The following is a 26,656-nucleotide window of genomic DNA, read 5'->3' as shown; positions in this document are numbered from 1 at the left end:
AAAGCAGCAAAAGAAGAAATGCACAATATTTGAAACATATTACTCTGATCTTCCGTTACTACCAGTATAATAACAGGACTTGCTGATTTTGCAAGAAACTTTCTTTTTCTGAAGGAAAGTTTGAGTGTGAAGTCTAATTACTAATTGTGTAGCACTGGTTAGCTTCACTAAACAATTCAGCTTCATCAATAACCTTACTGCAGGAGCAAATATTACTAAACATTTAGTCAATGCGTCCACCCATTGTAAAGAATTGTCTCACTTGCAATACCATCTTACTAATCGGTTTCTTTGTAATTTTGGTCCAACCTCTTAGTCAAAGATCAACAAATAAATACGCTTCAAGTTGTAATAACAACGTTTTTGATGCACTGCTACCATCTACTTTAATACGAGATTGCCACCAAGAGGCTTTTGGTCATGACAACAGGTGTTGGTGATATTAATGATGACTAACAATGCAATAAACTCTACGAAGTCAAACGCAGTTGGATCCTGGTGTGTGTGTAATGGTTGCGAGAAGTAAAATCAATGCTGTTATCCAGTCCTTCTAAAGTACGATACTTATAACCAGGCTTATGCATCATTGTTTCTTGTCTACATGTTTTTATTAAGTATATCAATTTCCAAATTGACATATAAGAGATCCCTCTCGAAGTTGAAACACATTATCAGTCGAATGCAATCTGCTTTCTAAAGATCATTTGGCGATATTCATGCTAATATAAGCGAAAAAGGTTATTCTCTTACGTTTCTAAAACACCAAATTAATGGACATTCTGGATCCAAAGAGCAACGACCTCAAAAACACAAATTCTTCTACTTGCAAGCTACACAGAACATGACGGTATTTAAGCAAAAATATTTTTCTCTACACTAGGATTATTATGCTTAAGCTCCAGCCTTTAAACTTATTTAATCCGTCAGGTGCTTTGCTGTAACTTCATCAGTTTGTTTTTGTTGTTTTGCTGTTTTCAATAAAACATAAAAAGATGTTGTATAGCTATACTTTGTTAAAATGAACTTGTTTCAAATCATTAATCTACAGTATAAAAAGTTTCATTAGAATACTTTCATTACTATTGTTAAGTTTCAATTACACAGGCCTGAGATGAATTTATTCCTTTGTTCTACTGTAATTCCTGTACGCTGAATCCGAAAATGATATTCTTTTATCTCTATCACGTACATATTTTTCACAAAACGTCATATGTACTTATACAGTTTCATTAAAATCTGATCACAGTTTGTTATGCTTAAATGTTGACAACCACTGGCTATAGATTTCTCTAGACCAATCGCGACGTGTGAATCTTATCGATCGTTCTAGAACCCATGTTAAATACACCGCTAGTATATAAACAATTGACAGGCCGCATGACATGTCATTTCTGGACAGTATTTGTTTGTGTGTGCACTTTGACATAATTATTTTATTTTCAATATTACTTATTCGTCGCTGTGACATGAAGAGATTGTGTAAATGACCCAAACATATTCTGTTATATTTACAGTAAACCTGTTGTAAAGAATTCGTCAAAAAAAGCGTATTACACGTACTTTGGAATAAAACTTGGGGACCAAGACAAATCATGGGCTCCGCACAAAGTTTGCACAATTTGTGCCGAAGAGTTGAGACAATGGACTAAAGGTAAGAAAGAGTCTTTGCCTTTTAGAATTCCAATGGTCTGGCGTGAGCCTAAAAGCCACAGATATTGACTGCTATTTTTGCTCATGTAACATGCAAGGCTACAACACTTAAAATAAAAACGAAATTTCTTATCCAAATCTTCAATCTGCTATAAGACCTGTTGCTTATGGACCTGATGTACCTGTACCTACTACATCGCAGATTCTTGATAACATTTCATCTGATTCTGAAGCTAATGTCAATAGAAATGATGATAGGGATTGTTTTCAACCTGAAACGTCTGGTGAACCACAACTTTTCACACAAGGTGAAGTTAACGAGTTGGTGGCAGATTTTGGCCTTCCGATGATTTCTTCAGAAATTTTGGGGTCCAGACTTGGGCTAAGAACTTACTTTCTCCAGGGACATCATTTCACTGGTACAGAAATCATGAGAAAGAGTTTACACTATACTTTTCGGAAGAAGGTTCACTGGTTTATTGCAACAATATTGCTGAAGTAATACCAATGCTAGGAGCTGCAGTCTATGAACCAAGAGAGTGGCGATTGTTCATTGATTCCTCCAAAAGAGGTCTAAAAGGTGTTCTCCTTCACAATGGTAACATATATGCATCTGTTCCTATTGCTCATTCGGTTAACTTGAAGGAAACGTACGAAAATCTCGAACTTCATGGTTGGCTACTTTGTAGAGACTTAAAAGTATTTTGTGTGTTGTTTGGTCAACAATCCGGTTATACAAATATTTTTGTGTGAATGGGACAGCAGAGCACGAAATCAGCACTAGATAAAGAAGCAATGACCACGCAGATTCGGCCTGATACCAGGATCGAAAAACATTGAACGTGAAAATTTGGTTGATACACAGAAAGTCCAATTACCTCTACTTCACATAAAACTGGGCTTGATGAAGTCCTTAAACAAAGATGGCGACTGTTTCAAGTATCTAAGTGGGCAATACCCAACTCTTAAAGAAGCGAAACTTAAAGAATGGATTTTTGTTGGGCCTCAGATTAAGAAATTGACTTCGGATGAACAGACGAAAGCGCTGAGTATATTTCTTGCTCATTTTTACAAAGAGTAAAGAAAATTATTTTTAATAGCCACAGGACCAAGTTAAAAAAAACAGCAATTGAGGGAGGGACGTCACTGACTGAGGGTCGGTACTCAGCACACATACTTAACATGTTAATTATATACATACACACCCGAAACAGTTTTTTTTAGTTTTTTAAAGTTGATTTACATTGCTAATTATATTTATTTGTGAATAATTATAAAAAGTCGCCAAATTTGTCTCTAGATTTTGCAAATTTACGTCATATCGCAAAAGGCCAAAAATGTCTCTAGATGAAATAAAAAGTCTCTAAATCTACCGACAAAATCGTTAAATTAGCAATACTGCTCATTCAATAATGTTGTTTAGTTGGTCCTTAATTTATCAAACGTATAACTTGGATAGTGTATTTACTATCTTGGCCAAAATATTTCCATATTTTGTGACAAATAAGATCATTATTGCTAAGATGGAATACAAATTCACTTATTTCTGTCAAACTGATAAATGTATGTTGTATCAAACATCTACATGTGTAATGTGTATAATGACACAGGATCTATGGATATCATGAACGATTTATTAGAACAACAAACAATTTTATCAGACACCTGTAATAAGATGTGTAATTCAGCATTTCACCTATAACAACAAAACCTTAACAAAATATATGATAAAATATAACATACAATTATTATAAATAGCGTCTATAATTCTAAATCAGTTCATATTATATTTTCAGTACTTGGTTGGTCCTCCACATACTCTAATAACCTCCCCAAGGTGACGTGGCATGCTGTCGATGAGGTTAGTGATGTAATCCACCGTGATTTCATCTCAACTTTTCAGTAAAAGGCGCTGCAACTCATCTAAAATAGTTGATTTAGGGTCGTGGTTAGCAATATTTTGGCTTAGTTCTGCCCAAACATTCTCAATGGGATTACAATCTAGACACTTTGCTGGCCATGGCAATCTTGTAACTTCCTCCTAGTCGAGATAATCCTGTACAATACGCACACTGTGGGCGATAACATTGTCATCCTGGTACATAAAGCTATTGTCAAACCTTGCTCTAGCATATGACAGAAATATCGTCTCCATGTAATGCTTGTAGGAGGCGCCATTGATCTTTCCCCGGAAAATATGAAGAGTAGTTTTTCCACCCTGATGAATAGTTACCCAAACATGTACTGCATCGCCTTCTGTGTGTTTTCTGTGAGAAAATGGTTTACCCTCAAATGTTCTCCAGGCAATAAACAAGCACGAACCCTACCATCAGCTTTAACGAGCCGGAAATTTATTTGAAAGTATGACATGTCGCCAGTGTTCTAGTTGTAAGTTGGTATACCGTCTTGCTCAAGTAACATGGTGACGGCAGTGAAATCTGATTAATACCAGACCGTGTTTGGTCAGTCTCCTATTCACTGTTCTTATCACTGAATTTTCTAAATGGGAGAAAACTTTGTGGCTGAGAGCTAAATGGCTGTACTGTTTTCTTGTGTTTGGTTGTGCTGCAGTGTTTTTCAATATCATCTAACGTTGCTGTCAATGTACACTTACAAAACTTGCAAAAGCACTTCATATCATCTCCGTCTGTTTTGCTAAGCCATCTTTTATATCTAGAGTCACTGAGCCATTCAATGCTTCCAAAGTTTATAGCACACTGACTATAGCAAACTAATAATATATATTCTCTTTTTCGGCGCGTCGCGTTAGTTATATTTATAGGCGTGTGGAGACGTTCTAGAAATTTGAGTTTTACGTAACAATACTGAACTACATTTAATATATGCATATATTGTTGATTCTTTCTCACGAGAATCTTCTGCAACTTTGGAGAATAGGCTGGCGTTTTGCAATACATATTTAACACTATAAGCTATGCATGTTTTAAAATATAAACTTAATCTAAACAAACGATGATATCAAAATAAATATATAACAACAAATTCATTACACTCTGTTTGAATTTCTTTATTCTCGTTGACAGATGTGGTTCTGAGTTTTACGCTCATGTGTGGTTGAATTGTAATTAGAGGTTCCTACGTCGTGGGTTTGAGTCTGCTGTGTTTGAGCTGACTTATCTTGAGGTTTCTTCTTTTTTGAAATTTGTTGTCTGGGTCATTTGCTGTTCGTTTTTCCGTGGAGAAAGTCTAGGTTTCCTGGTCTGCAAAAAGTGTTGAGTAGGACTGGTGTGGAAGGTGGGTGAGAGATCTGTTGGAATGGGTTGGAGGTAGTCGTGATTTAGGGGTTGGCTAGATCTACCTTCGAAAGTAGTTTAATGATTAATTAATTAGAATCAATAAAGATAACATCTGAGTAAATAAAACTTTTAATCATCAAGATAAAATGAAATGAGCGTCTTAGCATTCTGGCAGTGAATATCCAATACTATATAGAACATAGCTATCAAATTAGTAAATAAAGAAAACTACTTAAAACGTTACTATATTATTAAAATGCTTATTAAAACAGATAGTAATTATTCACATTCAGCCAAATTCCAATCATATACTTCTTCCTTGCTGATGTAGCTACATGCTGCTTGTTTTTGTGATTTTCCTGTTTTTGTTGAATATTTATAAGAATTAATTGTGCCGATTTTACTTATCATACTCTTCGACAGTTCGTAGCTATAAAAACATTTTCCACGACGCCGAAATCTATATTTTATACCCAAAATTGAATTCAAAGTCATGACATTCATTCTGTTACACGACTTTGATTTTACAATGTTGATATGACTGAACACACGTCCAACACCAGCATTAGAATGAGGTAATGTGAATACCCTTAGAAAGAACTGAAAAAGGCCTTCACAAGAATTTTCACCTGTGGCATCCCTGTAGCTTGCAATTTCTTCCTAAAGCCGTAATGTGTCTGAGGTTTCTGTCAGCTTAATGTAATGCAATTTTTTCTTCTTCTGGAAATCAGTATGAGTAAGTAATGTTGTATCTTCACTAAACATTTTTGCTAGATCAAGGGTTCCTGGTTTTATTAGTTTTAGACATTCTCTTACATTAAAAGTTGGCATTACCTGTAAAACACAAATATTTCTGGCTGACGAAGTTGTTTTACAAGTTCAATGAAAAATTAATACCACAAATGCTACTGCCTACTTCATCTGAAAATTTATATTCTGACATTATTATTTCTAATTTATAGCTCAAGTAAGGCTTTGGGTCCAAGTGATTTTGAATTACAGTAATTTTTTTCTTGGAATAACGATCTTTTTACACAGAGAATCAATCAAATAAACCAAATAATTCAGCAACGTAGGATCATGCACTTCATATTCAAATATATTATTCAGAATTTACATTCCTCCAAGAACAGGTTTTAAAAATAAAAGAAACAAAAATTTATTCTAGCAATTTCGAAATGAGTCTTAAGCTAATCCACTGCTGTAACATTCTCACAACAGCAACTTAAATTGACATCCATCGTATTTCACTTAACTGTACTAATTTCAAAAGAGACAATCCATCATTTGTCAAAGTATAAAGCTCCATGTATCTTGCTTGTCGAAGGGAGGAACAACAGAACTGGTTGAATATTTCTTTAATAAAAAAATTTAGGTTCCGTGGCAGGCCTTCACTGGCAACATGAGGCACTGCAATTTGTAAAGAGTAACACACGCAGCTAATGAGAATCAAGTGAGGAACCTCAGCCTTTTACTTTGCATAGACTCCATTATTAACAATAGTCATTGGAGATACATTATCAGTCCCAAATGCAATAAGTTTGTTTTGCTTGTTTGTTTGTTTGTTTTGAATTTCGCCCAAAGCTACACGAGGGCTATCTGCGCTAGCCCTCCCTAATTTAGCAGTGTAAGACTAGAGGGAAGGCAGCTAGTCATCACCACCCACCGCCAACTCTTGGGCTACTCTTTTACCAACGAATAGTGGGATTGACCGTCACATTATAACGCCTCCGCGGCTGAAAGGGCGAGCATGTTTGGTGTGACAGGGATTCGAACCCGCGACCCTCAGATTGCGAGTCGAGTGCCTTAACCATCTGGCAGTGCCGGGCCATGCAATAAGTCTCTGCAAATCTATCCCGTTATTTCTTTGGGACTTTTCTAAAGCATCACATATTGTATATCTAAGAAAGTTACTACGATTTTTTTCTAGCATCAGAATAGCATCTAATTACTATACCCAACAACTTCGAGACAGTACTGTCATTACTCTCATCAATTATCGAGTTAAATTTTTCTTTCCTAAATCAGGTTTTAAATCTTCAATAAAATGTGGTGCTAGAAAATTGCAAACTATTGCATTAAATTTTGATCTTTGAAGTTTAAGGTCTGTACATCCCATGCTATCAGCAAAGCAAGCTTTACAAAGATTATTCAAATGATCCACTACTCTTAATGTACAGTTTGCTGCTATAAAAAGTGCTACATTTCCTTCTTCTTTTTGTGAATCATAACTGTGATTGTTATAATGCTTACCAATCGGAAAACCTCAGATATTTGACCACGAACCTCGTCGGACTTTAGTATTTTTACGAAAACATTACCTAATGTCATCGGTAGGAAAAATATCGGCGTGTGTGGCTGGTAAAAACGGAGGACAAAGCTAGCTAGATTCTCGTTAAGCGAATCGTACCTACATCAACTCGTAATTAACTCGCTCATCGTGAACCCTCAATAAGGTATCAAGGAAGTTCCAGACTAGAAAAAAGACTTTGTATTGTTTGTACGTTTGTGAAACCTTTGTTTATAAATCATTGTTTGTAATAACTATTTGTAATAATTGTTATTGTAAATTGTACTGTTGTGTATATATTAAAACGTACTTGTGTTAAAAAAGAAAAACAAATTTAAGACTAGCTAGTAGTGATAATAGTACTAGCAGGAGCAGCGTAAAGCCTAAATAAATATCCTTCCTAATTCGGCTGTCACTTAAAGTTAAATCAAATATAACGCTAAAATATTGATGAGTAACGTTTAAAATTTGCATCTAACAGTTCTCAAATATTTTATTGATAAAATTAGCAACAACCAATTTCAAGTAAATAAAAATATATTAATGCTAGTTAATTGTCCCCCACACTCAACTAAGATTAACTCTGATGCCAACAAAATTCAAACGGGTATGCCCACGGAGTATACAACATGATTCGAGTTGAAACCTTACTCGCAGTATTGCCAAACCAAAATTGTGAATATGGCTAGATAACAATAACCAACTCTTGGCGGTTGTTTCGGTAAAAGATCTTCCAAGATGAAACCTCTGAAGATTACCATTGGTGTTCAGAAGCTTTAGCAGGTCTTCGCCCCGCTCGTGATGGAGGTAAGGGGTTGTACTTGGAATTCATGATTTTAGCATTCTTGGAGTATAGTGTGATTCTTCTCAATAGTCAAACGACCTTTATGGGTCTTATGGTCCTTCAGGGCGGCGGGGAATCTAAAACCCAATGCCTAGAATTAGTTGTGGAGGGAAATGGGAGTGCACCGGGAAAACCCACTTTTATTGGTCGGGCGCCGAATACTCTACCTGACCAGTGCTGGATTGAACACGAGAGATGTTGTAGCAACTTGGAGAAGAAGGATGAAAAAGTTATGGACTTTGTCGATGGTTGGTGTGGTAATAGTTTTGCTTGGTGAACTTGACACTGAATGGGGGGTGACTTCGGAAAGGTCTGAAATGAGGTGGTTCTTCGTCATCGCTAGTTGCACGAGGGGAAGCGTTAAAAAAGAGAACCGTGCACGGGGCTCTTCGGATGCATTGGTAGGTGACGGCAGAGAGTCGGCTGAGGTACCTATCCTTAGGGAGGTTGACTAATTGGAAAAGAGATAGTCGTAGAGTGAACTAAGAAAGAAGGGTAGATTTGGTTGTATGAGCTGTTGCCGTGATTCTGGTTGAGACTCTTGTTACATATTAGAATTTTAAATGGTCTGAAATTGAGTTAACTGATAATTTAAATTTATTAGTTAAATTATACTTTGGATTTTGTATTTAAATATATGCCGATATATACTCAGTTTATGATATTTGCCAACAAGATTGATATACAGGCTAAGGATATATAATTTAACTTCTAGACTACACAGTCTCTGCATTAAAACATCACACAGAATTCATGTATTACACAATCCATTTGTTACTATTTTTTAAACATCATACTTCCTGTGAACATATAATGATATAGTAAAAATTATACCATTAGGCATTACCAAGCCTACTTAAACTTTACTTACATCTTTCACTTTTACTTTCAGGGTAATGAAGTTTTTGAAGCTGTTTAAAATTACTTGAATATTTACAAATAACAGTGGAAATTACAGAGCAATGTTTCAAATAATGAATGTTATAACGAAAATATGCATTCATGTCTTTTCAATAGAATCAAAATACACTATTCAAAGCAAGCCTCTATTATACGTAACACACCATAAAAGTTTATTTGAACGTCATATTCATATGTAAATTAGGCTTAAAATCACTCATTGGCATTATCCGTCTCGAGTACTGAGTTTGCACATTTCGTGTGCTGCAGTTAGCAAAGAATATAATAATAAATTTCTGTCACTGGGTTTATAATAATATTTTGATACAAGTAATATAAAAACTGAATATTATATGGTGGGACAAGAATTTCCAAAGTGAACTAGTTCGCTTTCTGTTTCAAGTTTCACCCTTCCAACTTACATTATCGTCTATAAAGCTAAAGATAATCTAGTTTTAATTGCAAACGACAAATTGGTAAGATTACGACAATAATTATTACTTTTTTTTAAATATCAGATTAACGAGATTCCCACTGTCCCTATCTACTATCTAGCGAAACCACAGCCAAGGGAACGGGCTTGGAAAAATCCAAGTTAATCAAAGAGGTTGAGTATGTAGAGAATTATAAGAGTTGTTAAGCAATTTTTGTGATAATTTCCAAGGTTATGAGGGAACGGGCTTGGAAAAATCCAAGTTAATCAAAGAGGTTGAGTATGTAGAGAATTATAAGAGTTGTTAAGCAATTTTTGTGATAATTTCCAAGGTTATGAGTTTTTTTCTTTCTGGTTGTTTTTCCCAACTTTGTTTGTGTTAATGTTATATTATTCAGGCAAAGTTATTGTAGGAAAATAAATGTTTTAAGTTTCAGATGTATTGTTAATCAAATTCCTGGCTAGGCATTATTTTTAGAGTGCACATAATTGTTGTTTTTTTAAGAGTTTTGATAAATATTTGTTTTAAGAATCCTAGCAGTAATATTTCAGTTATTCTTAGCTAGCATAAAATAATTCTTACACTTTTACCCATTCAGGTAACTTTTAATAGTAAAATATTGCAAAGTAGTTTGAAAAATATGCCAATCTTGCAATTTCTCAACTAGATTGGTATATTCAGTTCCTTGCAATACATTTTGATTACATGTACAAAAAATGTAAACAACCTACATAATATGCGAGAATTTAAATGTACTTACCTGATAATAAGCTTTTTTAATGTCTTTCTGACTAGCATTACGTGAAACTCCAAGAATTTCATAAAAGTTCTTCTGATGAGATAAAACTGTTCTCTGAAATTTCCTTGTGATTACAGTATTCACATCTAGATATTTATTTAATACTGAAATATATCAATGGGTTAAAAAAATTAATTACTGAAAGTACGGCATCAGAAACTATTTTAAAGAGAGCAAAACATTAATTGCAAACAGAGCTGAAGTGAGTTTTCATACTGTTTAGAAGGAACAAATATAAATAACACAAGGTCTAATTTTTACTTTTACATAACACTATAAATTGGCTATAACTATTACTATATTGGTTTACTGCATTTTTTACACTAATAAAATAATAACACATAACAGAAAAACATTAAATACTTTGCTAAATGCATTTCTTCAACTTTTATTTTTATTCAAGTGAACTTGGTATTTAAACAACTCTTTCTACATAGATATTCACATTATTTGCATTTTACACCTTTATATTAACAAGTTTAAAAAGTTAAATATATGTGAACAAAAAATTTAATATGGGAGTCCCAACTCAGACAATCCATATAAACAACATGAAATACACTGGCTAGCAAATATGAAGACATTAAAACCATAACAGTGTCAGCAAACAGGTAAACCAATATGAAGCCATTATTAAAATCAAAGTATTGTGTCAAGGTAAATTGTTTCCAACTACATGTTTCACACACACAAAAAAAATGATAAAATCAGGAAGTTTTAATAACTAATGCAGTTTCCACTGAAGGTTAACATATTTACTTTTACATTTTATGACTATGTTATATAGCAGTTGTGAAAAAGCACAGAGTATTATATTTTAAAAAAATTAAAATTCATAACAATAATAAATAATTTTAAACTATATCGTATTTCTTCCTGGTGCTAAATCTAAGTATATTGAATTCTATAAACAGGAATTTATCTTATTCATAAAAATTGAAATTGGCAGGTCAACTTCTGTTGCTAATATCATATAGTACTTCACAATTAGAGGCCAACTGTAGTAAAAAAAAACAAGAGATAATCCTCAATCATTGCAGCATCTTAAATTCTTTATCAGGATTAGAGTGAATTAATTTACAAGACTTTTTTTTTCCTTTTATTAGCTATATTTTTGTGCAGCACCAATACCAAGCTTGGGGTACGAATATACCTGATTAAATTTTATTACTCATCAGGATCCCTACCAGCCTATCCCCAAATTGAAATTCTTTTAGGCAGGATTAGAGAAAATTAATCTATGAGACTTTGGGCATGGTCAAATACATTAATTGAAAAGGTTTGTCCTCCTGAGTCCAAAACTGTAATCAGATCTCAAATCGGTCAAGAGATGAGAGCTACAAGCTAAAAATTTGTACTTCAAAAAAAACAAAAAAACTCAGAGCAATTCTATGAGATTCTATGCTGCAGCTGAAAATTCTAGTCTGACAAAAGAAGCTTTTCAACAGCATTTAGCAAAATATAACATCATAAAAGACAGCCAACATGAATTTGATTAAGGGATGTCTTGCTTTACTAATTTGTTGACTTTATGAGGATATTATCTGGATGATGGAAAAGGCGTGGATTTGGTGTATATACCTATTAAATAAAATTTTTTTAACGTATTCAAACTTACAATGTAAATCACATGATCAAGCAAACATTCTACAAGTTTATAGCTAACAAAAATTAGATTTTGTTATTGAACAAGTCTGTTCCTACAAAAGTTAATCCTATAACCTTTAATACGCAAGTCTCTTTAAAAGCCTTTCATTCCATATCTCAAACAGATCAGTCAGAGGAACTATCAACTATCAATTCTGAAAACATAAATCAAGTCTACAACGAAGACAAACATAACTAAGAGAATAAAAAATTAAGCCTCAACTCAAAGCTTTAGTGATTTGAAACATATATCATTCTAATCCCATTTCTAGACTCTAACAATAAGCATGTATCATTTTAGAAGTTTACCACTACACCAAATGTCATCTTTCCTGAAGTAAGAAGACAAGGACTTCTCAGACTATTCCAAATGATGTCTCACTAGCCTAGTGGAAAGCTCCAACTATCTTTTTACACTCAAAATCCAAATTGTTTAAAACACCATAGGGTTTAAAGGTTTTATCAAAAATCATGATTAGTCATTTTTCACATTTTAGAATCACTCACTAGAATGTCAAGGTCCTTTCATACATTAAAAGCATTCTCAATGGAATCATCTCTTCCTGGAATATAGTATGACTAGCAAATTTAGATATATTACTGCCCAAGACAATATCCAATTCATTTACATAAATCATGCAACAACAAGTCCTAAAACAAATCCCCATATGATTCCACTAGTCATATTTTCCCAGTTGAAAATAATTCAAGCAAGAGGTGTCAAAAAAGTTACTCCAAGGATAATTGGCTTGTAACTGCCAAGCATTCACCAAAGTTGGAAAGGAGGTCAACAATCGGATATGAAAGTCTCTCTCATTTCTGGTAGGTAAACATACAGTGGGAAAGTGAGCTGGACAGTTGCTAATGTTGTTCCTATTTTTAAAGGAGGTAAAAAATATCTTGGATAATTGGAATAACCAAAAATAGTAATAATCAGAAATATTTATTTTGATTAGATGATTATTTTTGTAATTTTGTAACACTAAAAGATTTAATCACAATTATAATTAACTGATTATTTGACATGATACAAATCAATATTCATTGGTAATCAAATAATAAAGTTAATCACCCAGTTCTAATTACACTGCCATTTTCATCAGATATAATTATAGATGGGCTAGATAGCACTCAGGACGCTAATTCCAAATCTGTTTTTGGTTTTCCTCTAGCACATCAAGTTTTCATGATGAGACGGATCAAATGTGAAAGGTTATTGCCTTAATTACAATTTAAGTTGTTGTATATTTCTTTTTTCATAAGTGTGTACTGTATAAATTTAACCAAGTGTACCATGTGTATAACATTTATGGGAATTATACTGACAAATGAAAAAGTTGTAACATTAACTAGCCTAATATGTGATTATTACCTAAATTGTGCTCAAATTAAGTCATATTTCGATAACTAGATATGCTAGAAGAATCAGCATACAAAACTAGTCTAGAAAAGTGTATCTATATCTTTGATGAGAGAAAAAAAGTTTGATTTTGTAAACCAGGGATATTATATGCTCCTTTGATAAAATACAGATTGTATCCCACTCAGTCTATAATATGTTTTCCTTTCTCAATAACTTCATAGTTACATATATGACCCATTGTTTCCAGTGTCCTGTAAAACTAATGAAATTGTTTAAATAAAATAATAATTATTTGTCACATAAATATTTGGTTAGAGGGCTTGGCTAGATACAAAATACTGTCACATACATTTCTACACACAATCAAATATAACTTCCATAAAACTGATTTATTTTATATGAAACCAACCTTATTTATTTAAAATTTATGTAAGCTCACAAGAATTATACTTAGATGTACAAATACAATTTAGTTACTACTCAGTATTAATCTAGCAGTAGCAATTAAGTAGCGAGGTCTTGTCCTTTACATTTGGAAGTTGGACATGTAATTATACCTTATAATTATACTCAAAATTTACACAAGGACAATTTAGGTGTTTCTATGCAACATTTACTGACAAGCTCTCACATGGTGTTATGATACATAAATGTCTTAACGTTAAAACTTAAACCACTTAAAGATGACCTTCAGTTACATGTATATGAGATGGTAAATGGCTTTTAATTATAATATATGCAAGGTAATGCTTGTGGGTTAACATAATGTAAGTTATAATTTTGATGGTAATAACCTTAAGTGTTTTGGAAGAAAATGATCTTGCTGTTCTGGTTGATCAGTCTCTTATGCCATCCATACAGTATGCTGTTGCTACTGGTAAGCTAAATATGATTTTAGATTGTATCTACAGAAATATTGAACACAAGTCTAAAGAAGTTATAATTTCATTGCATAGGTCACTAGTTAGACTTCATTTGCAGTATTATGTTTAGTCTTGGGCTACAAGTATGATACCTGAAATGGAAAGGTTATGGTGAGAATGATAAGATTATAGTACACATACACAAATCTTGGCAGGGTAAGACATTTTTATTTTTCTAACAGGGTAATTAGTTTTTGGAATGGGTTACCTTCAGATGTGGTAGATGCAGTAAATTTAAAGGACTTCAAGGAAGGCTTCATTACTATTTAAATGATAAGGGTTGGCTTTGGATTTGTTATTTATGTTCAGTTTGGTTGATAGGAAAGCCTTGTTATCCTTAAATTTTATGTTATACTGTATTAAATGTATGATCCAAATTATGATAACCCAATTGCATTATACCTTGCATTTATTATAATTAAATTTCATTTGACAAACATTTGTCCAACTATTCAAGTCATTCTGTAGTACCTAAACATTCACAATACAGTTTAAAATACCCAGGAGTTTAATATCATCAGCAAAATTTAATAATCATGCTCTTATTAGTACCAATAACATAAAAGAGGAGGAAAGACCCAGTTACTAACCCCTGAGGCAATCAATTCACTGCTACAGAATGCCAAATCACAACAACAGTAGAAACTTTGTGTCACAAATATGAAACAACTGTTTTAGAAATAAACTATTCAAATAGTATGGCTTTGGTTGAAAAACTTCTTGTACATTATGCTTGACAAAGATAAAACTTGATTGCCAGATGTACTAAAAATTTTCTTCTTTACATTTTTATATAAAAATGGTTTTGATGCTTGAAATGGATGGTTTTGGGAGTGCAAGATTTTCATGCAACAACTGATGGTTTCTATATTATTTGAAAGTAAAGGATTCTGTTTCAGAAGTATTTTAAATTAAAAAATAGTTAAATCAGTGGAATGATTTGTTCCAACAAATTTCATTCTTGTGCAGAGTTTAATGAGTTATAGACCAACAATGTTTTAAGCTAAATGACTTAGCATTGGAAGAGGTGGTTATTACAAACAAGTACAAGAGGCTTGAATATGTTTTGCCACCTGTTTTACGTATGCTTATTATGAGGATAACTTGATACACAGCCTGAAAATTATAATTTTCTACACTGAAAATGTATTTCCTACAGGTACTTACTTCCATTTACATACATAGCTATTCTCGTACATTTGCGAAAACTTTATCGTATGCCACAAGCCTTTCACTCTCATGCACCATTGGATTCACATGGTTTAACTGATTCTCGCAAGCAAATTATCATGCGATAAGTCTCCACCAACAGTTGAGAGGAAGGGTGGGAAGTGTGAGTGGAAGTAATTACTTGTCAGAAATACATTTTCAGTGTAGGAAACTTATAACTTCCGACAAGGTATCTTACTTCTGCTCACATACATAGCTAGAATCCCAATTGAACAGGTGGAGAGAGAAAGCAGAAGTATCCTTCAAAAGCGTCTCAAGGACACCCTAATGAGGAGACTGTCTAATAAGAGGATATGTGGGAGACTGCACCATTTCTGTACCAGGTGTGGAAAGGATGTGACAGATCTGGGCAGAAAATTGTGAGGAGCACATCCCAATAAGAGAGAAAACAGCTGGACAGTGATCCTAACCACAATATATTATAATTTCAATCTCCCTGATGAACAGAATATGGATAAAATAAGGGATGTGCCCCAAGGTGTAGATTGGCTAGGGAGCAATGGAATGTACATGGCAACTCAACCACCAGGAACCAACATCCATGCAGGGGTAGGAATGAGGATCATACCATCTTCACCTCAAGTTCAGCCAACTGGAGGGAGAAATCCCACTTTGATCTGTGAACAGGACACACATGAGAAGAATGAAATAACATATATGTATATCCCAAATCAAGAAGACTGGAACCACCTCAAATGCAGCAACATCCTCGGCGTAAAATGCAGACTACCTGACAAAAGACATATAGAACAGAAACGAGTCTGTAGGACAAGGCACAAAATTGGTACCGTTTTACCTAGTGAAAAAAAACTAAAATAGCTTCCTGATAAATGAAAAATATGCATGTGTACTGTGAGCATTCTCACTCCTGCAGAAATTGCCAACCTTATTGTGATCAAAAACTACATAACAAAAACATGGAAGAACTAGAGGGGAAGGCAACTAGTTAAGACTTTTCTGAATAGCTTTTGTTATTTTTTATAACATGAAAAATAATATTGGGTTAGTAGCATTATCCCGTAATTTATTTTTTATCACATTATACAGTGACATTTAACATACTGCAAAATTCCCAACTTCTCCATGTAATCATTTGATAATGCCAAAGTGAAACCAAGAAGGCATAAACCACATGTACATACAAAATTTAAGTTCATAATATAGGATATATTATTATGTATAGAACTCAATCCATTTGTGATTACATAGTTTATATAAACTTTTCATGATCTCATTGCACTTTGTGACAGTTTTTGTAGAAAATATCAGTTCTTAATTTATATTTGGTTTAGAAAAATACTATCACTGTTTAATACAACTTGCATGAAATATTAAATAATATTGGAATTATTGACTGCAATATCATATATTCCTCAAGTATAATCATATATTTCCTATTTTGCCCCAATTTTAACATGATAAATTTAAACCAAGTAATACTGGATTCTCATTTTTTTCTGTCCTACAGTTTGTCTCACCATATATACTTCTCAATTTTTTGTGAACAATTTGATTGGTTATTTCCATACGATTTTTCTACAAAGTGATCAGTTGTTGTGCTGAAGAAATGAAAAGGTATATCCTGTGTATGATATTAAAATAACTAAATAACAGGTTACCTGTTATTATGTCAATAATTTAATATAAAAAATATTTTCTTTCAAACACTAACAGTAAAAACTAAAGCAAATGAACACAAGGACTAAAAAGTAAGACAAATACTGCTTTAATCAATATTTTCTCCCATGCTCTGCTGGAATATAATGTTAATAAAAAAATGATCATACCACAATATACAGAACCTGTAGCACTCAAATCAGCTGTTCCACAATCTTGTTATACAGCTACCTTACATCTCACATTTAAATGACAAATGTGTAATTAAACTAACCACTAAAAGCCAATAACAAGCTAATAGGAAGTGATTACTTAAAGTATTAAAAATATCTGAATATTTAAGCAAAAACATATCAAGTTTATTTTTTTTGAAGAAATTTTCTTACACAGCTGAAGATTTTGACAAGAAATTTCTAAATTTACATTTCATAATAAAATTTTGGTGTGGTTGCATAAAGTTAAGAAATTGGCAAGTTTAATTTCTTAAGTCAGCTGGTCAGTGCATTGAAAATTCTTCCAGATTTTAACTAAGGTCATTTACATATTCTAATACTCAGCTGCAAATAATAAAATGTATGATACATTTAATTTTAAAAATGATTAGTTTTCAATATGTTTGTCAATAAAATAGGTATGTTTATTCTGGTGGTAACTGTTTATGCACATTTTTTAAAACTTTTGTATTTATTGATATACAGTAAAAATAATTTTAATAAATAAACAATGCACACAACCACAATGCACTATTCATCATTGTTAATATTTTACCCATGAACTTCCTATGAAGTACATACACGAATGTTTATGAGCAGCATAGAAAGCTTCTGGCTTAGTATTGATAAAAAGGTTAGACAAAAATGACCTTTAAACCCCATATAATTATAAAATATATTTTAACCAATGTTTTGCCTTTGTGATTTCATCAGGGTTAGTACATACAACTGATTGACATTAGAATATTCATTAAATTATATAATTTAGTACAGACAACTGATTGATATTAGAATATTCATTAAATTATATAATTTAGTACAGACAACTGATTGATATTAGAATATTCATTAAATTATATAATTTAGTACAGACAACTGATTGATATTAGAATATTCATTAAATTATATAATTTAACAAATATTCCAATATCAATCAGTTGTATGTACTAACCCTGATGAAGACACAAAGGTGAAATGTTGATTAAAATAAAAAGTTATTTTATAATTATCTGGAGTTTAAAGGTTTTTTTATTAACCTTTTTATCAAAATGTGTAAATCCCTCCAGTGTGCACTACAAATTTTGAAAGACAGGTCACTTAGTTTGTCTAAGTTAAAAGTTTTGAAAAACTCAATAATCTTTGTTATAAAAATCACAGTAAAAACCTTTCCAAAGATTTTACAAGACCAAATATATGCTTGTTATTGTTTATTGTGAGTAAATACTAAATAAAAACTAAATAACAGAAGTGAATCAGTTTTTACATGATGTCAGAAAAACATGTAGGTTCAAGAAGTCTTAATATTAAATGATAAAAACCCTATAACCAGAGTGTTTTTGAAAGGTGGACATTTTGAAAGTGCTCAGATTTTAGGGTTTTTATAATTTTATGTTAATCATTTATTAATACATTTTGCACACATGTATGTGTGTGTGTGTAAGTATATATGTTTTTTTTTTCTTCAAATAATATACTTGTATACCTTACAGACATGATTACATGGAAAAACTTTTCTTGTATATTCTTATCACATAAAGGGTATAATTTTTCGTCTTAAGCAAGCAAATGAACTTAATCCAGTCACCAAACCTAACTAAATTAGCAAATAATACTTATACAAACAAATGTTACATATATAAAAATAAACAAGTTCTGTTAAATAAAACTGAACTTAACCATTACAATGAGAGAATACCTTGCAAATGGCTTTGAACAAATAAAGAGTACTGTTTAAACTCTAAACAAGTTCAGGATTTTAAAATTAAGTTTATAATGAAGTAAAAAGTTACATTATTTTATCTAAACTATTAATATATCAAAAAATAACAACTATAACCTTGAAAATTCCCCAAAGTATTTTTATAACCCTTCTAGGAATGAAATATGTTAAGTTATATTGGTTGTGGTAAGTATATGTATAATACACTTAGACTCAGTTAAATTATGCAAGAACTTCGAAGCATTTTTTTTTACTCATGGCTTCATGGATTAACAACTGGCTACTTATTTCTTCTGTTAGCTTTTCATGGGTTTAAACATAAATGTAAATCACAAGCTACATATAATTTTGAAACTTTAATACATAGTGTGCAAGGAAACAAAATTATAACAGTGAAGATGAAAAACAGCTGCAAATTCTAGACATGTGAAAAGAACACAAAATATAAAATACAGTATTTTAATGGCTAATAGGTTCCTCAGATCTTCCATTGGAAATCAGCAAAACTTTCTTCCAGGTTTGAAGACCAGTTCTAATATATAACAAGAAATATATGAATGAATAACAAAACATGTAGAACAGTTCTGATTCAGCTTCTTTTTGTTTTTATAACTTGGTAAAACAAAATACCACAAAAATAAAATTAGTACTGGTTTTAATGTATGGTGAATACTAGGTTATGAACATAATTTTAATGACATTTCACCCCATTAACTTAGTTTACACACTAATTTAAGAGTTTTTCCAATTTTTAGGGCAAAGACAATTGTTACCTTCTGCAATTAAGATGAAATTCTTATATCTGTACTTGGTCATCACTACATAGTTTAATTGGTGTTGTATTTACTGACATTCCTATGAACAATTTCAGATAGCTAGAGCCTTAAAATACACTTTCTCTGTAGAAAAATATATCAATAGGTGTGAGAGTACAAACTAAACTTCAACAAAAAGCATACTTAGAAGAATCAGTTGTATTCTACTTTATATTGCTAAAATGCAGACACTGACACTGCTTAAAACTGCAACTTTTAGTTACTCATAATGAGCTTTATTGCCTCATGTAACCTAGTATGTTTATTATTTCAGTTTATAATTCAAGTTTAGTAATTACAGATTTCAAGTCATTCATGTTTATACATATCTTGTCTGATAAAACAGTAAAAATTCCAAAAAAAAAGGCATGTTCTAGTAATAACTGTGACATGCAATAGGTAATACAACAGTCCTTCAACTGGAATATTACAGCATAACATATTTTTCCCACTTCAAATCCGAAATTCAGTGCAAGTGGATGTTATGCCTTAACCACAATACTTAATACAATATGGATCCCTACTGTAGAGAAACTCGTACATTCCAGATTTTAAGATATGATCCATAATGACTTGGTATATTCTTACATAAAACCATTTTTTTATATATATGTTAAGATAATCACTATGATGATGATGTACAATACTTCAGAAAATAAAATATTAAAAACACTGTGATCTTGTAGTATGTAGTTCTGAACCAAAATCACAGGATTTAAATTTCATTATATTGTTATTTAATATTTGTGGGATACTTTGGAAATTTTGGTTTTACTTAAATGTGACATATAAAACTTTCTGCTCTCAGGTCAGTTTGATTAGATACGTAGAATGTATTACCTTGAGGAGTTAATAAACATTAAAAATTGTGAGCATTTGCTTTTGATGTATGAATAGAAAATATGAAGTCAAACCTGTGACTTCTTGATATGTGCAGGAAGACGTTTAGAAGAAAAATGTTTTGGTACTCACTGCACTGTTAAGCTTTTCTAAGCACTTGTGTATGTAACATTTTGTATTTAATAATGTTTAAACATAATCAGGATAAAAAATCACAAGTACCTTCAGGCAACAATTATAAATGACAGTTATATCTATACTTTAATACTATAAATATTACAAGTACCAGATTAACGTATAGGCAATCTAGGCCCAGGCCCTGCTGGCCACCCAAGTAGAAAAAATGATGGTTCATAAAACTAGCAGAATAAAGGCAAGAGTGAATTATTATTATTCCCAAATATTACCTGGGCCGAGGGCCCCACTAAACCTTAATCTGGCCCTGAATATTACTAAATGTTAAAACTTACAGTATGAATATATGTGCAGTTTAAGAAGTTAGGCTTGCATATTCTACATAAGTATAATAAGGGAGTTAGTATAATCACATTATATGACAATTTCACAGTTTTACCAAACCTGTAAAAGGAAGGAGGGATCTAATATAATTTGTAAAACTCTGTAGTTACTATATATTTAATGTTATGTTTCTACAAATATATATTTGTGTAACATACTTATATTAAGGAGACTAACTGTCCATATCTGTGAATCATAATTCTCAATTCATATAACAAGGAATATATTTTCAACAGATCTGTGGCTCCAGACTAATATTAAATAATTATTTTTAGTGAATGGTTGAACAGTGGTTTATTATTAGTAATTTTGTTCATATTGTAAGTTCCAAGAATAATTTTGATAAAACAAACAATAAATAAACTTTGGGCTAACTCCACAAACTCTTTATTTAATGCAAGATTTCAAGCTTTTCATCAGGTGAGAGACAATTTGAATATGAATGTTATATTAAATACAACAATGTAGAACATTACATAATGTGGAACAACTAAATGTATTATAAGCAGAAAAAAGACAAACAGGTGCCATGTTACATCAATTAAATAACTATATCTATACACAAGATTAATTAAAATGGAAACTATATAATCATAAATTATTTACATGTACATAAAATGAAATTGAACATTAAAATAAAATTTAAATGGAAATATAAAGAGGTCGAAGGAACAAACTATTGTATATAAATATAATAAATTCACAACATAAAATATATAATGTTAAGACAACATGACTGTATTCCATAACTTAATGATATACATATATATATATTCTAGCATAATCATAAATTCAAGACATGTTTTGATCCAGAATTTCTTACACATGGCTTTCCTTTATTCTCCTACTTGATTCACTGTCAATATACTCAATTTTATTTCAATTGACTTCTTATTTGCAAGTAAACCAGCATTTAGCAACAGCTAATTTTGCCATACCATAATATGGGATGAAGGTGTTTTTTGGATTTATTAGTTATGCAAAACTAAAGAAATATGCTGGTTTCCTTAATCTACTGCTTCCCATAGTTACATTTATCACTATAAATAATATCTCATTACTGAAGTTCAAGTATACGATTTTTGGTCTTAGTTAAAATGTCTTAAAATTACACAATCACAACATTTTTTTAAAAATATGTTGACATTTAGATTCAAGTTCCAGAAGGAAGGACAACATGACAGTTGGTGGTTGCTTTTTGTCTTCTTGTTTTTTACATTATGATTTGCTTGGTAATTATTTTGATTACAAAAATGTGGATTAAATGTTTTTCTAAGAATTTAAAATCACAATGGCTTGGGAAGATATACATGATAACACTTTTTTTATCTTATACAGAATGACAATTATCAAACTTTAAATACTGATTTGTATGTGTGTGTGTGTTGGCTTTCTACATACTAATGTGATTAGTTTTGCTTGCCTTTTATTACCAAAGTATCTAGTAAGGGAATTTTAATATAATTTTCTACTTCAGTTGTAAACTAGATGGATGGATGCTGGTTGTTTAAATGATTATACTTTTATGGAATTCAAACCATGGTTCCAAATTATAAATATGTCATTAATGTACCATCACTAAAAGTAATTTTTCAAAAGAGATGTGGCAATAGTTCAATCTTCTATATCCTCCAGGTAAGAAGAAAAAAGGCATACATCTAATAGTTTTATGACACAAGACTTAGATGGAATTGTTCATGATGTTGGTGATAACAACTTCAATTTTGATATGAGTAACTGTGACTGAAACTCTAGTAAAAACTAACTAAAATATCATTATCAGCAATCCCAACATCATGCACTTTTGGTATAATATCAGAAGAGTTCTTAAGATCAGAGACTGTATGATAAGCCATAAGCTACAGAAGCAAATAAGCTTGCAACATGTTTAGCTGTATTATATGTAAGATTGTTAATGTACTGTATTTTCATGTAAATAATCCACCCCCTGGTATACCCCACACCTGAGGAAAAAGAGCTGTAAGAAACTTTTAGCCATGTATTACCCACACTCATGTATACTCCACAAGCCAGTGACACAGACAAATTTTGGAAGAAAAGAAAACATTAAAGAATCCTTTTATATTACATTAACACAACAAAACCTTCACTAAACAAAGATTCCAGATTAGAGGTTAGTAACCTGCTGCTGTCTTTGGTTAAATCTACAGGAGGTCTTTCCACCAATCAGAAACAGGGATACACCATCCAAGCAGAACACGTCCTTCACAATCCACCAGAATACTATAAAGACTTGATAAAACCATACACACACTGACCTGAAGATGAAAGGCAGAAGACTTTGGAAACATTGTTCTCTATATTTCCATCCATTCAATAAAGTTCACCATGTTGACTGTTGAATTTTATATCATTTTATGAATTCATTCAGATTATTATAAACTGCTATAAAAATTACTGCAGTACAATGTCTGCTGTAAATACTAGGAAGAGAAAATGTACAAGTTACATTGTAAACTGAAAGTTTCTCACTATGTGGAAAAACATGGCAAAAGAGAGGCTGGTCGTATTTTCGAAGTGGACCAAAAACTGTGAGAATGATGGAAACAAGCCAAAATTAAAAGAAATACCAGAAACTAAATGAGCCATGAGGGGTGGATGTGCAAAGTGGTCAACACTGGAAGAAGATCTGAAAGCCTGGATTACATAAGAGATGTGGGCAATTCAGTATCCATGACCCTGATGCCCCTTCAAGCACAGCAAATGGCCAAGCAGATGGGTATTGCTGATTTTACAGGAAGACCTTAGAAATTAAACCCCAATGCTGTGTAAAACACAGCATAACCTCTATGCCAGAACCTTGAGCTTTTGGATAGCCAGGTGAACCATATTCGATCATGGCTGCCTCCACAGAGAGAGCCTATAAGGAAGTGGAAGAGTTGAACACACCAGGACTGCAGAAGTAGAAACCCGAGTGTAGTCGGCAATCTGGTGCGATCAACAGGATCTGACAACGAGTTGGAACAAATCATATTTCATACCCTGGGTAATATACGAAGTGGAGAAAAGGTTGAGAGTAGTAATCCCATCCTGTCCAAGACCCAAAGATGAGGTACTGGAGACCAAATTGCCAGTAGTTGGGTGATCCAATGAGAGGTCAACCCACCAATTAGAGTTGCAAAATGAGAAGTAATCCAACTGAACCATGAAATGCAACATTTATCCTGTCAGGAGAATCTGACTGGATTGAGACAATGGATCTGCTACCACAGGCATCACCCGTGGAACATGGTAAGCTAGAAGGGTGATAAGATAGACGAGTTCCGACAAGGAGGTCCAAAATTCGAAAACAAGGAGCCCTAGACCACGTGCCTCCTTGATGAGAAACACAAGACATCACCATAGAATTGTCAGAGTGAAGCCTGACGATTTACCTCTTAATTAAGCCCAGACCAAGAGACATTACCCGTTGAAGAGGAAGAAGGATGAAAACATTGTGTAGGGAATCCTCTTCAACCATGCATAGACCTTGGAATTCCTAACTGTTGGTATATGCACCCCATCCCTTAAGCCAGGCAGTCGTGAAAAGATAGAACTCTGGGTGAGTGGTAGTAGAGGAACCCATATTGTACTAATGTCCTGACTTAACAACCCCTCGAGATCAAAGAATGATCACAACTAAGGAAACTGGGGGAAACCAATGAATCAATGTTTATGATATCTTGGTCACAAAAAGACTAATAAAAGAATCACTGGTATCCTCATTCTAAATGCATGAGGGATTCGAGTGATGTCCACATTCTCAGAAGAGAAAGAACCATCTGTGCAGTGAGAGAACGAAAGGTGAATAAGAGTGTGGCGTCCTATTCTATAGTGTTGAGCCAGATGGGAGTCAGTTAATCCCAACTGAGAGATGAGATGAAAAATAAAAAATTCCCAGACTGATTACATATTGAATTGGAGCAAGAATAGATGTCTCAGTCCTAAAAGGGCAACCTGCCTTGGTTGTTTCTGAAAGTAGAATCATGATATGATGGTCTGACAATTGATGAGATGTTGCCAGCAGTAACCAGTCGTCTATAGAATGGTGTTTGCACATTATGATGAAATGAAAAGGACAAGAAAAAGCATGTACTCAATTGCAGCCTAAGAGCCCCCAGAGGACCACCACATTCTCGAATATATGTCTCCATCTCACTACGAATACGATCACAGACAGTCTCAACCGAGAGTGACCCCCCCAATTGTTGTGCGACACTAGATACTAGGAATCAGAAGTGGTATAGTAGAGACCCAATTTGGCTCCATGCCAGAAATATTGATCCAGGAATTCATACTGTAAATCGGCTTCACAACTGGAATTTTTTTAAAAATTATTATTGTTACGAAAATTAACTAGATAACACAATAACGTTTACAGTATTTCCCTCCGAATGATCGTAATACTGTAAAACCCGTTAGTGATGCTTTGTTGAGAAAAAGTGATTACATTATCTGAATCAGGTGCTTATATTTAGTACCAGGATAGAAGGCACATTGATGAGAGTGGAGAGTATCACGGGATAAGTATCGCCAAGGGCAAGTGAGTGTCCTATAAAAGACTGGAGCAAGCAAGAAAAAAGTAGACCAATGTTTAGACGGGCAAAGGAAGAAATCCTGATGGTTGAGTAATAGGTATAAGTGGGAGAGGAGGTAGTATGTATGTATGTTTTGAAATAATTAAAATAGCAAAACAATAAAGTATAGCATTTAGCATATTACTTAGAACATAATATAGTAATAATCAAAGAAAAGTATCACATCCTAAGGTAGTGACCTAGGAGAGCAATAATAACATGAACCATAATTGCTAATCTAAAAAACAGAAAAGGTCCTGAGATATATGTAGTAATCTGACAAAGTGATGACTTCATAAAGTACAAGTGCTAACTTAATAAAGTGATACATTAATAGGTTTTTCTGCTTAGAGCTTATTTGACGGTAGAAAATTTTCACTCTGCAATACACTTTCTGGGAAACTTTCCCATTATCCAAATATCGGATGGAGAATCAGTGAGCTTGAGAATACTACTGAGTAGGTATGAAGGGAAAAATCTGGTGCTGTGAACACCCTGTTAGAAAAATAAAACTGTTTTAGGTGAAGATGATTCCTACCTTGCCAAAATTCATATTTGTGTCCCCTAGTCCTACTATTCTCACAATGATAAAAATGATGCATCAACACTATCAATTTCCTTTACAATCTCAAACACCTCAAACAGATCCCCTCTAACTCTTCTTTTTTCAATAGTAAACAATTTCAGAGATCTTAACCTCTCCTCATTTGACAAACCCTCCATCTCAGACACCGTTCTAGTAACCCTCATCTAAACCCTTTCCAACAATTCAATGTCCTTCCTAAGCTAAAGAGCCCAAGACTGAACCCAATATCACAAATGTGGCCTAACCAGTGACCTGTACAATGAAATTATAGCCTTTTTATACTTGTATTCAGTATTTCTGTAGCTACTACCTAAAATCATATTTGCCCTACCACTAGCAACAGCACATTGCTTGGTTGGCTTAAGAGACTGATCAACCATTACACAAAGAATCCTTTCTTTCATGACACTGTTGAGGTTATTCCCATCCAAAT

The 26,656-nt window shown here is 32.8% G+C and overlaps 1 protein-coding gene across 6 annotated transcripts in view; it reads right to left on the bottom strand.

Annotated features, from left to right (window-relative positions):
- Positions 1 to 18,268: 18,268 nt before the first annotated feature.
- Positions 18,269 to 26,656, bottom strand: part of LOC106458840 (band 4.1-like protein 3) — a 198,313-nt gene continuing 189,925 nt past the window's right edge. For all 6 annotated transcript variants that reach the window (XM_013918392.2, XM_022385187.1, XM_022385189.1 and 3 more), the window contains one exon: positions 18,269 to 19,418. The gene's annotated coding sequence lies outside the window, so the exon portion shown is untranslated. The remainder of the gene's footprint in view (positions 19,419 to 26,656) is intronic.

The sequence above is a fragment of the Limulus polyphemus genome, unplaced genomic scaffold (genome assembly GCF_000517525.1).
Source record: "Limulus polyphemus unplaced genomic scaffold, Limulus_polyphemus-2.1.2 Scaffold521, whole genome shotgun sequence".
Taxonomy (NCBI): domain Eukaryota; kingdom Metazoa; phylum Arthropoda; class Merostomata; order Xiphosura; family Limulidae; genus Limulus; species Limulus polyphemus.
Note: the sequence above shows the minus strand (reverse complement) of the source record. Positions and strands in the feature narration are given on the sequence as shown.